Source organism: Oratosquilla oratoria, chromosome 2, assembly GCF_046742065.1.
Source record: "Oratosquilla oratoria isolate Oo_2021 chromosome 2, ASM4674206v1, whole genome shotgun sequence".
In the NCBI taxonomy this organism is placed as follows: domain Eukaryota; kingdom Metazoa; phylum Arthropoda; class Malacostraca; order Stomatopoda; family Squillidae; genus Oratosquilla; species Oratosquilla oratoria.
In genome coordinates, this window is record NC_134778.1 from 42,364,976 (window position 1) to 42,380,533 (window position 15,558).

A 15,558-nucleotide genomic window follows, 5' to 3' on the forward strand; every position below is an offset into this window, starting at 1 on the left:
AGACAGACATGTGAGAAAGGTAAGGATGTTTTTTGGGCTTTTATGGATTTGGAAAAGGCTTATGACAGGGTAGACAGGAAGGCACTGTGGGAGGTATTGCAGATATATGGGATAGGAGGAAAGCTGTTAAGAGCAGTCAAGAATTTTTATGAGAGTAGTAGAGCTTGTGTTAGGATTAGAAATGGAGAGAGTGAATGGTTTGAGGTAAAGGTTGGACTTCGTCAGGGATGTGTTATGTCACTGGCTGTTCAATCTATACATGGATGGGGTGGTGCGAGAAGTGAATGCAAGGGTAGTGGGTCAGGGGTTGGAGATGGTTAAAGAAAATGGAGAAAAGTGGGAAATAATCCAGTTGTTGTTTGCTGACGACACTGCACTTGTAGCAGGATAAGAGGAGGGATTGAAGAAGTTAGTGACAGAGTTTGAGAAGGTGAGCAAAAGAAGGAAGCTGAAGATAAATGTGGGTAAAATAAGGTGATTAGATGTACAAGGGAGAGAGTGGCAACAGGCTGGAAGTGAGTATTAAGGAAGAGAGACTGGAGAAAGTGGATAATTTTAGATAGTTGGGTGTGAATGTGGTAGGAAAGGGAGGAGTGGGGATGTAGGTAGAATGTAGATTGAGAGAAGTGAGTAAATGTCTTGGTGTAATGAGAAATAGACATTTGGGAAAGGATGCTAAGAGGAGATTGTATGGAGTGATTGTACTGACAGCACTGTACGGGACAGAAACATGGAACATAAGAGAGGAGTTTAAATGTGTTTGAGATGAAATGCCTGAGAAGTATGATAGGGGCTAGATAGAGTGAGAAATGAGGAGGAGAACAGGGGTGGAAAGGGATTTGGGAGATAGGGTTGATGAAAGAGTATTAGGATGGTTTGGACACATGGAAAGAATGAGTGAAGAAAGACTAGTAAAAAAGGTGTGGAAGGCAGAGGTGGAAGGAATGAATATGAGGGACATCCTAGGATGAGATGGATGGATGGGGTGAAAGGGGCATTACGAAAGAGGAATGTCTGTTGAAGAAGGATGGGAGAGGATAGGGGTGAATGGAGAATTGTTGTGTATAGATGATGCTGTGATGCATGATGGGGAGTGGGTGGGGGATAGGGGATGAGGGAGTATGTATGAGAAATAAAATGACGCAGCCTGAAGGGATTTCTCCCCATCTCCTTTTTTGCATGAGGGGATGGAGAGGGGTGGTCGCTGAATTAATGATGTGGCCTTGCTGTGGATGTGTGACACTGCTTCTGACCCAGGACAATGGACGGGATGCAGGGATGACCCGTCATCTAGGAGGTGCCAAGATGTGAGGGAGGGAAGAGGGTGGAGGGGAGTGGAGTATGTCGGGGATGGAATGGGTGGGAGTGGTTTTTATGCCTTTTTCTTTTGGCTACCCCCCGTGTAAGGGAAAAAAAAGCCTTTGATATATGTATGTATTAATATTCAAAATGAAAGAGAATGAGTAATACAGCTGTAACTTTAAATATTATAATGCAAGTATTGTGATGCATCATCGAATCGTCACACGTCAGGCAGCTGATGCTGCCAGTGAAAATTTGACTTGTATTGAAGAGTTATAGTCAGCCCCACCCTACTTGCAGTTCATCATTCATGGAAAATTATAGTTGTTTTTGATAGTTGTGCGATGATGCATATGTAGGCTTCATGAGGCATGAGTGGGTTCATGAGAATGCTGACATCAGCATCTTGAGTATATGTATTTGTAGTTGTACATCAGTTACCCCCAGATTCTGTTAACAGGTTTGATTACGTTTTCTGTGTTTATCATTACTCAGAGTAAAAGAGAACGAGTAGTACAGCAGTGACTTTATATTTTATGCGAGTAGTGTGATGCAAATTACATATAGCAGCTGATGCTGCGCGCAAGAATTTGAGTCGTACTGTAGTGGTTAAGGAACGCCATGGCTATCATGGGGTTTTCACACAAACCCTTTGTGTTGTTGGCGTGTGATTGCGTAAAATGCAGCCTTCCATAATGTGTTGTATACTATGAGATGAAGTGTTACTATCCTGGACAGTTATTTGCAATATGGTTATCCAGCCTCTTTTGGTAGCTTAGAAGGGCTGGATGGTGGACTCACCGTAGTCCGGCCAGGTGGACTCTGTCCTTATGGGGGACAAAGGATTTAGAGGGATGGATATCAGGGCGTTTGACAGCATATTTGTTGTGGGACCACCCCCGAACCCCAAGAGTGGAGCCAACTGGTCACACAAAATCACCCTGCCACCAGCCCTACACAGGTGGCACCGATTCTTGGGAGCAGCTTCAAGGATAGTAGCAGCCCCCAGTATTTGCTCTTTCAAAGAACCCCACTAGACAGCTCCTCCAACACAATCAACAACTCCCCTGACATAACACTGTGCCCATCCTCCCTACAAACACAAACACTCAGAAACAGTATGGGAAATCATTCAAGATCTTCCGTCTGGTCATTTCCTAATAAAGGTTACCATAAAAATGGAAGAGGAAATAATTCCAACATTCAAGAGAATCTAAACTACCAAAAAGCAAACTGGCAAGAGTACTCAGAGGACATAAAGAATGAGTTAGAATAATTTGAAATAAACCAGTACCCTTCCCTATACAGTATCTTTCTTTAAGTGTGGTGACTGCATCACTACCGTATATTCCAGTCTGAGGTGAATCAGAATTTAATCTATTTTCTTCATCTCTTCATTCATCAAGTGAAATGCCAATTTTATGTATTGTCAGCAATTATATATGTCTCGCCTGTTATTTCATTTATATGATTTTCTGGAGATAGATTATCCCTAATTAAAATCCCTAAATCTTTTGCCTTTGCTATTATTAATTTCTATTCATGTAATTCATATCTGTATACCAAAAGGCTTCTTCCCCTTTATATAAAGGAGATAGACAGCCAAGGCATGTGCCCATCCAACACTCATTTGTTTCTTTATTATCTTAGCTCTTTGTGGATGAAAAGCCAACCTTGACCCCGCTCCCACTGCCCATGTGAGAAGTAATGCACCAAGACACAGCACATCCATAGCAGGGCCCATTAACCTAAGCTGTGTAGTGTATTCACATTAAATAAATGTTTAGGTTAATGGCGACATGCGCCTTCTGTTTCTGTTTTGTTCAATGTTGAATTCGCGCGCTTCCCGGAGCGCCATAATGTAAACAGAGTTTGAAATACACACAGTGCCGGAAGCCTATGTTTCCTTCAACCCTTCCGTGTAACCATGGAGATCAGGGAAACTAATTGGCACCTAAGGAAAAGCCAATACATAACAAGCTGGTTTACTCTCATTGCTTCACTGACATGGCAACCCTCTCTCCTCATGCTTAAATAGACAAGGAGAAAATCCCTTTAAACTATGTAATCTTATTGCCTATTCACAACTTTATCCCTTTCCTTTTCCCTTCTTTGCTGAACAGACATTCCTCTTTTATCTAAGCCCCCCTTCACCCTTCACCCCTTCTATCCATCGCATTTTTGGTGTTTCCCTCGAGTTCACTCCATCCACCTTTACCTCCCACAATTTTTTGCTAATCTTTCTTCACTTATTCTTTCCATATACCCAAACAATCCTACTATTCTTCCACCAACCCAATCTTCCAGCTCCTTTTCCACCCCTGCTCTCCTCCTCATTTCTCATTCTATTCATCCTTGCAACTCCCACCATATTTCTCAAACATTTTATATCAAACATATTTGAATTTCTCCTTTTTGCCTCTCTTCCATTCTAAAGTGTTGTAAAGTACAATATACTCTTCATATGGTCCTCTCTCTGTGTCCATCCCCAGATAATTATCACGACATTTTTCATTCCTCCAAGACGTTTGATCGTTTCCATCATTCTACAGATTACCTCCACCCACACTCCTCTATTCCCTGCTATATGCAACCCTAAACTACCCACTTCCTATTGCCTCACTACCATCCTTACTCCTTGGTGAAGTACCATATGGCTCAGTACTGGCACCAGCAATCTACTTATTGTATATTAATGATACAATGAACTGAAGAGTTAGTTTCACAGATTTATTTACAGATGATGCCAAGATCATGAAAAAGAGCGATAGGTGAATGCAGTAGTGTCATATAAACTAGTTACTAAAAACACGAAACAAATGAACGACGCTTTCGGACGTAGAGATCGCGCGGACGACAGCCCGGCGTCAGTAGAACGGATCAGCCAGTCGAGCAGAGTAGTCAGTTGCTAGGAGCACTCCAGTTGGATAGCAGTATATCGCCTACTAAAATAACTTATACTTAACTACTTACACGTTGACACATAAGACGCCGGTAAGACAATCCGGAGACAGGTACGTAAGACATTGTTGACGATTACGACTAAACAGACTTACACCTTTGCGTACCGGCTTCCGCGATTGCTCCTACCGGCCCCTACCTCTTCTATGTGATCTGTGCCTACCGTAAGTAATTGGTACCTATCGTTAATGTTTCCTAATTCTATTCATCATATGCGGGTACAATCCTGCAGTGAAGAGGATTGCAAATTGCTCCAGGAAGACTCGGATAATATTTATGAATGAAACCTGAATTGGGAGATAAAATTCAATGGTTCTTTCATTCATTGGGTCATTAGGTTATTCACTGTTATATTCAATTATGTGTTGCTTTATGTTTCTTCATTTCCACCTGTTTCCCATTCCTCCCATTTCACTTCTCTACAATCAAATTCATCCACCAGTTATATTTTAAAATTCTAAATAATTCTTCCCAGTTACCGACTGTATTTATGATTGTGATCTGATTCATATAATGTGTGTCAATATATGTACAGTATTTGTGTGTGTGACTTACCACAGTTTTGGATCACACATTGGAGTCATGATTGAGAACTATTATCTCCCCAGATGAGAGCTCAAAGCTCGCATGACCTGATCAATGGATAAAGTTGTGACCTTAAACATACACATACACAACTCCTTGCTCACCAGAGTTGGAATGCTGGCTCACGGTGCAACGATGTTGAAACTTTTTGAAAATCTTGGGCGGATCTCGAACTCAGATCGCTGAATTGACGGTCGAGAACAGCACCACTGCAACATCGAACCGCGCACGCGAGTGTCTAACTTTAAAGACCGTCCCTGGGGGAGCAGTACAGCCTTTGCACCCAACCACGGCAGCTTAATCCGACTTGGTAAGATTGTATGAATGGTGTGAAACACAAGTGGAATGTCGAGCATACTGGTATGGCTGTGATTGTGAATAGATTCTGAAACCAGTGTGATGAACTTGGCCATACTGATTTGGTGTTACCATTTGAATGTGGCATTAATATACAACATTTATGATGCCCGTCGTTGCAGAAGGGTTGGGGAATCAATGTAATAATTTCGACAATATTGATGAGGTGGTAGCACTTAAAATTGGCACTTTTATACTGCCGCTACAAAGAGGTTGGAAAACCGATGTAATTAGCTTGACAATAACAATTAGATGCCATGATTTAAACACGGCAATTGTGATACATTGAGATTAATTGTCTTATTATTAGTTTTATATACATGTAGATGGTGTTAAAGAATTGTATACTGGTGCTGTAGATTCCTTATATATGTGATTCTCATATGTTTTCTACTTTGTAATAGGTTTAGATCCTATACAGCACCTTTAGTCGTGTGTATCTAATTGAATCCTATGTAGACATCTTTTGTTTATGTCAAGTTATTGATACGAAGACGTTCTAGACGTCGCTTGTTTGTTTACATCCGCTTGCTAATAAACTCAAGAAAGCAAGACCCCGTTTTTCAACTTTCCTCACCGACACACTGCTACAGTGGCGACGAGGATTTTGTGGATTTGTGTGCTAAAGGACTGATTTAAGTTTTAGAAGACAGAAATAGCTGCCATTCCAACTGATGGTGGAGAAATCGAAGGATGAAGATATACTCGCCTATTCACCCAATCGGAACCGTCCTGGCCACTCTGGATTCGAAAATAGCCTTGGTTTAGCAGGCTACGAGTCATTAGTTTCACAAGGAAACAGGATTTAATGCAAGTAGATTTACAATGGCAAATAACTCAGGTAAGATTGACTGTTTTGACCCCAATAAGATTAGATGGGAGATATGGCTTAGTATGCTGCAAGCTCATTTTGCATACAATGGAATCACTGATGATAACAAGAAGAAAAATTCTTTATTAGTATCATTAGGAAGTGATACGTATAGCACGCTTGCCTCCCTGACTTCACCTGATTTGCCACATGTGAAAACCTATAATGATTTAGTGAAGCTTTTAGAAGCACATTACAAGGTAAAACCGAGCTATCATCGGAGTTTAATCAAATTTCAGAATAGAAAGAAAAAATCTGATGAAAGTTTAAGAGACTTGTATGCTGACTTGAAAAGTCTAGCCAAGGATTGTAGTTTTGGTACCTTATTTGATGCTCGAGTGAGAGACCAACTATTCATGGCAATAGAAAATGAAGTGTATTTTCCGAACTTAGTTGCTGAGAATTTGGATTTACAAACTATGTCTTCAACGGACATTTTAGAGAAAATTCTAAATTTGGAAAAAGCTTTTGTTGGAGAAAAGCTCCCGACTACTGAAGTGAGGAAAGTGGGGGTTAGTTCTGAATATGTTAATAGTCAGAAAAAAGAAAGTTGTAAGCATTGCGGGTATCCACACAAAAGTGAGAACTGTAGGTTTAAGCACCTAACTTGTTCAGTTTGTAACACGAGAGGACACCTAAAACGAGTGTGCCGTCTTGATAAGTCTGTGTCTGGTAAACACACAGGAACTCATGGTAAGCCACAAAGTACCCAGAAAGGATCATTTGGAAAATTTACCAACAAGACGACGTTTGGAAAAAATAAAACTAATATGGTTTTCGAGGGAAATTCTCAGGAAGAGAGAGATACTGGTAGTGATGATAACCAATTGTTACATTTAGGATCGACCTAGCCTTCCAGAAGTGGTTAGTGTGGATACTTCTCATGAACCTGTACACAGTGTTGTAGGTAAGGTTTTGCTAGTGAGAAATAAGGTTGATATTAATATTGAAGGTCATAATGTGCCGTATGAAATTGACTGCGGTGCCAGTGTGTCTACCCTAACATTGCATTGGGTTAAGACATTAGATTTATCTTTGGAGCCTAGTGATAAAATTTTGAAGGCTTATGGTAATAATGATTTGCATGTTTTGGGTAAGGTTTATGCAAATATATTTTATAATGGTCACAATGTAATTCAAAGTTTGTATGTAGTTGAATCTAATAACTCTAACTTATGTGGAAGAGATTTAATGCCTAAAATTGGTATTGCACTCACAGGTATAGAGGAAGGAGTTAATGTTTTGGATTCCAAGGTACAATTAGATAATTTTTCAGCTGATTCTAGATTGCCAATTTCATGTGTTGTAGCAAAGGTACACCTAAAGAGCGGTGCTGTGCCTAGTTGGAAAAAAGCAAGGCCTGTGCCCTACCACTACAGAAAATTGGTAGAAGATGCTTTAGAAGAGTTAGTTGATAACAATATCATTGAACCAGTACATTCTAGTACTTGGGCAGCTCCAATTGTACCAGTGTTAAAAGCTGACAAAAAGTCAATGCGTATCTGTGTAGATTTCAAGGAGTTAAACAAAAGTATTTCATGTGACCAGTACCCTCTGCCTAAAGTTGATGAAATCCTTGCTGTTGTGGGTAAAAGCAAGATATTTTCAAAGATGGATTTAAAAGATGCTTACTTACAGGTGCCAGTAGATGATGAGAGTCAAGAATTGCTAGTAATTAATACTCATAAAGGTCTGTTTAAATATAAAAGATTACCCTTTGGACTTGCATCATCTCCTGCCATCTTCCAAAGATTGACATCCCAATTATTGATGAATATAGATGGAGTAGTTGCCTTCTTAGATGACATATTAATCGGAGGAGAGACTAAAGAGGAACATGATATGAGATTAGATAAAGTGTTGAAGGTATTTCAGAAACATAATGTTGCTATTAACAAAAAGAAAACTGTTCTGAATACCAATTCCTTAGAATACTTAGGATATGTCATTTCAGGTGATGGCATAAAACCTTCACCAAGGAAACTTGCTGCTATTTTAGATGCACCTATACCAAAGTCAGTAGGTGAAGTTCAATCATTTTTGGGTCTAGTAACTTATTATTGTAGGTTTGTAAGAAAATTTTCAAGTGTATTAGCACCTCTGTATGATTTACTGAAGAAAAATGCAAAATTTAAGTGGTCTTCTGTTGAAGCAAAAGCATTTATGACTGTTAAGGAAGAGTTAGCCAACTCTGATTTACTAGCCAATTTTGATGGTGAACATGATGTTATTGTTGAAGTAGATGCTTCACCAGTAGGAGTAGGATGTGTGTTAATTCAAGAAATGAATGGTAGTCCAAGACCAGTTTACTTTGCAAAAAGTAAAAAGTAAAAAGTAAAGTAAAAAGCTGTCTGCTGCTGAGCTAAATTATTCTCAGTTGGACAAAGAAGCTCTAGCGTTAGTGTACGCTGTAACTAAGTTTAAATATTTTTTGCTTGGACGTAAGTTTGTGCTCCGTACAGATCACAAACCTCTACTTGGTTTATTTGGTAGTGAGAAACAGATTCCTGTCAATGCAAACGCAAGAGTACAGCGTTGGGCATTATTGTTACCCCAGTATGATTACCAATTGTGTTTTAAATCAGGCAAACAAAACATTGTAGCAGATACCCTGAGCCGTTTGCCTGTATCAGATTCTGTTTTAGACTCACATACACCTGCTGAATATGTGAATTTAGTTGAAAATTTGGAAGATCAAAATATTTCCTATGAAAGGGTTAAGGTTATGACAAAGAGTGATCCTGTTTTGAGGAAGGTTTTCCAATGTGTTAAATTTGGGTGGATTGATAATCCTGTTATTTCTGAATATGCAGCAGTTAAAGCAGATTTAAGTATATATGAAGATGTGTTGCTATTTAGGAATAGAGTAGTTATACCAGCTGAATTAAGAAGTAGTGTACTTTCACAGCTGCATGTAGGTCATAATGGTATCAGTGCTATGAAGGCTGAAGCCAGGAATTGGATATGGTGGCCTAAGTTAGATCAAGATATATCTGAGGTTACTAAAGCTTGTTCAATTTGTTTTAAAAAAAATTCAAGGTTCTCAGGAAGTTACCTTATCATGGCCTGAAACGGGTAAGTCTTGGTGTAGACTCCATATGGACTATGCAGGTCCAATCAATGAAAATTATTTCTTAGTGATTGTGGATTCACACTCAAAATTTATGGATGTTCATGTAACAAAGTCAACAACATCTACAGTAACAATTTCTATGCTGAGAAAAACGTGTTGTAATTTTGGGTTACCTGACATTGTAGTTTCAGATAATGCCTCATCATTTGTATCTGAGGAAATGGAGACTTTCTTTGAAAAGAATGGAATAAAACATATGACACCAGCCCCATATAACCCATCATCTAATGGTTTAGCTGAGAGAGCTGTAAAAACTTTCAAGGAAGGATTAAGTAAATTTATTAAGGAAGGTGATATCAGAACCAGAATTTGTAGATTTTTGTATAATTACAGACGTTCAATTCATTGTTCCACAGGTAAAGCTCCAGCTGAGCTAATGTTTAACAGAAACTTCAGAGGTATAATTGAGAAAATTAAACCACAAAATAAGAAGGAAAAGGTTTTGGAAAAAGAGTGTAAGTTTGAAAAGTCTGAATATAAGATTGATGATGCTGTTTTTGTAAAGAATTATGGCAAAGGTCATTCATGGTTGGAAGGGAAAGTAATTGAAGTTCTAGGTGTGAGAAACTACAAAGTGATGTTAAAAGATTTTGGGAACATTGTTTGGAAAAGACATTCTGATCAACTTATGCCTAGATATACACCAACTGTTCCCAGTAATGACACTGTACGTAAAGATAACTCGGGTAGCAGTAAACCTTTTGTGCCTATGTATTCTTCAGGTCAAGGACACTGTCCTGATAGTTCAGAAGTAATGGATAAGGCTGATGAAAATTCCTCTGTAAATGTTGATAATGATGATAATGCTGTGAATGTACCAAGTCCACAACCAGTTAGAAGATCTAGCAGAGTTGTGAAACCACCTGATAGATTGAATCTATAATTGTGGTGTTATAAAGATAAATGTTTCAGTTATGTTCTTATGGATACTCCTTTTTCAATAAGGGAAAAGGGATGTGGTAAATTGAGATTAATTGTCTTATTATTAGTTTTATATACATGTAGATGGTGTTAAAGAATTGTATATTGGTGCTGTAGATTCCTTATATATGTGATTCTCATATGTTTTATACTTTGTAATAGGTTTAGATCCTATACAGCACCTTTAGTCGTGTGTATCTAATTGAATCCTATGTAGACATCTTTTGTTTATGTCAAGTTATTGATACGAAGACGTTCTAGACGTCGCTTGTTTGTTTACATCCGCTTGCTAATAAACTCTAGAAAGCAAGACCCCGTTTTTCAACTTTCCTCACCGACACACTGCTACAGCAATGATATACTCCACCTCTGATTTTTGGCAGGCCATGAAAGTGCGACTCAAACTGACACTTCCCGGGGAGCATACCCGGGCCTCGACGCAGGTTGTTGGCTACATTAGTGTTTCTTAAACAGAATAATACCCTACAGTTGTGTGGTTAAGTGAAACATCGTTTGCTAAAATACCACTGAGTTTATTTCGTAGGTCTATATGCACGACCAGAGCCAAGTACATTCTGCCCTCAGGCGTAAGCTTGGGGGCCTGGCACAGGGTAGGGGCATGACCTCTGACCTGCTTCTGTAACTATATGGTAAGTAAAGAGAAGAATTACTACAGTTGTAGCCAAACAGAATATCGTATTTGCGTCAGTTGTAATGAAGGCATTGTTGCAGCCTTTAAGAAACATTTAAAAATATCACTTTTAGTGTTTTCACGGTGCCCTTAATAGGTATCAATACAGTAATTATATATAATGTTACTAAAATTCCCCTGTTATACCACTGATATCGAATTCACTTAATTGTGGGTTCGAATCCTGTTCCCAGCATTGACTGGTACCTACCCCAATAACCCAAGCTTGCAGGTCAAAGGTGACGGCTTCGGTCGTAGCTACACGCCTCCTGGCGTAGGTTCATCAACCTAATCCCCCCCACCCCCACCGGCAAATAAACAAATTAATTTATCAAGAATAATGTCAGCGAGAGAAGAATGAAAGAAAACGTACATAAATCTTAATAGAAAACTTATTCAAGCTTTAGGAAGGACAATAATAAACATAGCTACTCCCCTGTGAACCTAGTAATATGCAAAAGACTACTGGGCAATTAAGAGATTGAATAAGCATTTGCACAGGACTGTCCTAGTATATTAAATCATTCGATTTTAAAACAAGTCCCCGATATAATTTCATGATGAAATTGGATGCGATCATTATTCTACAGTGAACTGGATTGGTGATCCAAGCATCAGCTTTGTACGCGAGAATCAAATATACTGAGTTTTGATTATGGAGACGATTTTTAGAAAAAAATATTATTATTATTTATTTATTTGTTTAATAATTTATATTTTCATCATCAATATTATTCTGTAAAATGCACCTATTTTAATTTCTATAGTTTGATTTTTATATGAATCAATCTTTCCTGCATTCGAGATGAGGTTATATCCCTTCGCTACCGAGGTGTCATAGAGATGAGTAGAAAAGCCTGGCAGCAGCTAGAATAAGGGAATAATGCAATTCGAGGTAGAAAAGGTTAATCAAGAGGTACCACGAAAATAAATAGAGTAAATTGGGGCAGCCAGATCAGAAGTAAAAATACCACTTGGTACTTCGACATATCATCAACAATTGAGATGAGCGCGTAGTTTCACTCACACGCCACGGTCTCTCCGAACCAGCTCCCATGCATACACCCTTTCCATTCCAAACTGCTCGTGACAAGTTCGATCATCTTTCCCCAGCCATGAATTCTGTGGCCGCCTCCTTCGTCTCCTCCATCGAGAGTAGTTTCTCGTGGAAATAGCCCTGTTTGTGAGATCACCATCAGGGAAATGTACCAAATGCCCAAACAGTGAGTGTTACCAGTTTACTTTTACGAAAGCCACAAATTCAGGCTACTGAAAAGTACCGGTTCAATACAAAACGTACAAAAATTACGAAAATCGAATTTATCCATTTAGAAATGTATTTCCCTCTCTTCCTGGGATTTTTCCATAGTGAACGACAACCATTTAACCATTTCACCCACTATATATAGTTGCTGGGAATTGCCAAGATATGCATTTCACATTAAGTATTAGCGGCTTATTGTGAACTAGTTCATATAATGTGTGTCCATGTTCAGTCGAGCTTTTTTTTTTCTTTCTTTCTATTGTATTTGTCATCAGAGAAAATATTTTCTGCTGCAGCAGATGAATGTGGGAGTAACAGCTCATATTCTACATTGAGACATTTGGAAATCTGAGTTAACCCCACACTTCTCTAGAGACAATGCATGGCAAAACTTTTCAATCATCTGCTGTTTGCTTACATTTCACAGCTTTTAATTCGCCAACAACTATTGTTATGGTTCTCGCCATTCACTCTCGAGGTCTTTATATGCATTCTCCTCAATGATGAAAATTTTTACAGCCAGTGGTTTAAAGGATTTATGTTCATTGGCATCTATCTCCATATGCTTCAAACTGCTCCAAATTTCTATGCAAATTAGAGGACAGGAAACGCTTGAGCATTTACTTTGACAGAGCAACATAGAAACTTACATACATACATATACCAAGGCTTTTTCCCCCATACAAGGAAGGTAGCCAAAAAGGAAAAGGCATAAAATCATTCCCACCCATTCCATCCCTGAATACACTCCACACCCCTCCACCCTCCCTCTTATCCTAGCACCTCCTGGATGACGGGTCATCCCTGCACCTTGTCCACTGCCCTGGGTCAGAAGCAGTGTTGCAAGACACAGCACATCCACAGCAAGGCCGCTTCATTAAATCGGCGACACCCACCCCCTCTTCGTCCCCCCTTGCATAAAAGGAGAAGATGGGGAGAAATCCCCTCGGGCTGCGTCAAAAATTTTGGTCACACATACTACCTCACCCCCCATCCCCCCACCCATTCCACCTCATGCATCACAACATCATCCATATACAACCATTCTCCATTCACCACTGTCTTCTGTCCTCTCCCGTCCTTCCTCAACGGACATTCCCCTCTTCCCCAAAACCCCCTTTACCCCATCCATCCACCTCATCCTAGGACGTCCCCTCATGTTCACTCCCTCCATATCTGCCTTCCATACCTCTTTTACTAGTCTTTCTTCACTCATTCTTTCCATGTGTCCAAACCATCCTAATACTCTTTCATCAACACTATCTCCCAACTACCTTTCCACCACTGTTCTCCTCCTCACCTCCTCATTTCTCACTCTATCTAGCATAGTAGCCCCCATCATACTTCTCACACACCTCATCTCAAACACATTCAAACTCCTTCTCTCTTCCTCTCTTATGTTCCATGTTTCTGCCCCATACAGTGCTGTTGGCACAATCACTCCTTCATACAGTCTCCTCTTAGCATCCATTCCCAAATGTCTATTCCTCATTACACTTTTTAATCCACCAAGGTATTTACTCGCTTCTCTCAATCTACATTCTACCTCCACCTTCACTCCACGTTTTCTTGCCACATTTGCACCCAAGTATCTAAAACTATCCGCTTCCTCCAGTCGCTCTCCCTTAATGCTCACTTCCAAATTACTGCCACTTTCACCCCTTGTACACCTCATCACCTTACTTTTACCCACATTTATCTTCAGCTTTCTTCTATCACACACTCTCCCAAACTCTGTCACCAACTTCCTCAATCCCTCCTCCGATCCTGCCACAAGCGCAGTGTCGTCAGCAAACAACAGCTGGCTCACCTCCCACTTTTCTCCATTTTCTTTAATCATCTCCAATCCCTGACCCACTACCTATGCATTTACCTCTCGCACTATCCCATCCATGTATAAGTTGAACAGCCAGGGCAACATAACGCATCCTTGAACCTCGAACCACTCACTCTCTCCATTTCTAATCCTGATACAAGCTCTACTACCCTCATAAAAACTCTTGACAGTTCCTAGAAGCTTTCCTCCTATCCCGTAAATCCGCAAAACCTCCCACAGTACCTTTCTGTCTACCCTGTCGTAAGCCTTTTCCAAATCCATAAAAGCCCAAAAAACATCCTTCCCCTTTCCTATAGCTTTCTCACACATGCCTTACCACAAAGATCTGATCTACACAACCTCTTCCCGTCCTAAATCCACACTGTTCCTCATCAATTACTCCCTCTGTTCCTCTCCTAATCCTCCCAATCAAGATCCTCCCATAAGCCTTCCCAACTACACTTAACAAGCTAATCCTTTTGAAACTACTACATTCACACTTGTCCCCTTTTCCCTTGTAAAGTGGAACTATAGAGGCACTCCTCCAGTCCTCCGGCACTCTACCCTCTCTCCAGCAAACATTAAATAGCCTCACCAGCCAGTCCACCATCACTGTACCTCCTTTTTTTTTTTAGACATTCTGCACGGCATCCATCCAGACCAGGTGCCTTACCTGCTTTCATCATCTTAACAACTGCCTTCACTTTATCCTTCCTTATTTCTCCTCCATTTTCCTCACTCATCACGGTCATTTTCTTAGCATTTCCCACTGCAACTATCTTTCCCTCCCTATCCTCCTTCACATTTAGCAACTCCCTAAAATATTCTGCCCATCTTCCCCTTACTGCCTTCTCCTCCATTATCATCTCTCCATCTGCACCTTTTACCTTTTCTTCTCTACTTGATTCGCCTCCTCTTCCTCTCTTAATTTCTTTCCAAAACATCTTTTAACCAGAAATAGTGCAATCTGGCTTGTGTAACGCATTTCTCCTTGCCAGAATGTGCAGCTTTGGGAGAGTTGTATAGGAGCTTCAGAACTTCAGGAATGAGTTCCGTAGGGACTACAAGCTGAAATACTGACCGGTTGGGTTAATGTTTGTTCGTTAGTGTTGTTTTGTAATACAGTATGTCATCAACTAACGTGTAATTGCCAAGATTGGTAGGGAAATTATCAGTATGAATTGTGTCTGCAATTTCGAGGATGTATATAACACATTTCTATAGAGGATCTGATCTTTGCGCTGCAGCTATGCGTGCTTGCGTAAGAATTATTGAAATGGGATTTTGAGTAATGGTCGCGATATGACGACTGAGAACGCCTGCTGCTAGGTTCGCTTTACCCTGAACAAAATGAAAGATGATCATGAACTCCTGTATTACGAGGAACTAGCGAGCAAGTTTTCCTGGTAGATTCTTGCCTATGAAGAGGTGTAAGATTGGTTGATGGTCCGTGTAGATGTGTATGTCGTAACCAAGGATGAACTCTTTGAAGTGTCTGAGGGCGTATATTACAGGCAATGCTTCTATATTTATAAGTAATTTTGTTCGTGTTTGTTTAGTGTGCAGCTAGCATAGATAATTGGCCTGTTTTTTGTGTCGCGTTGTTGCATGAGAACTGCGCCTAGTTCAGTGTAGGACGCATCTTTGAATATTGTGA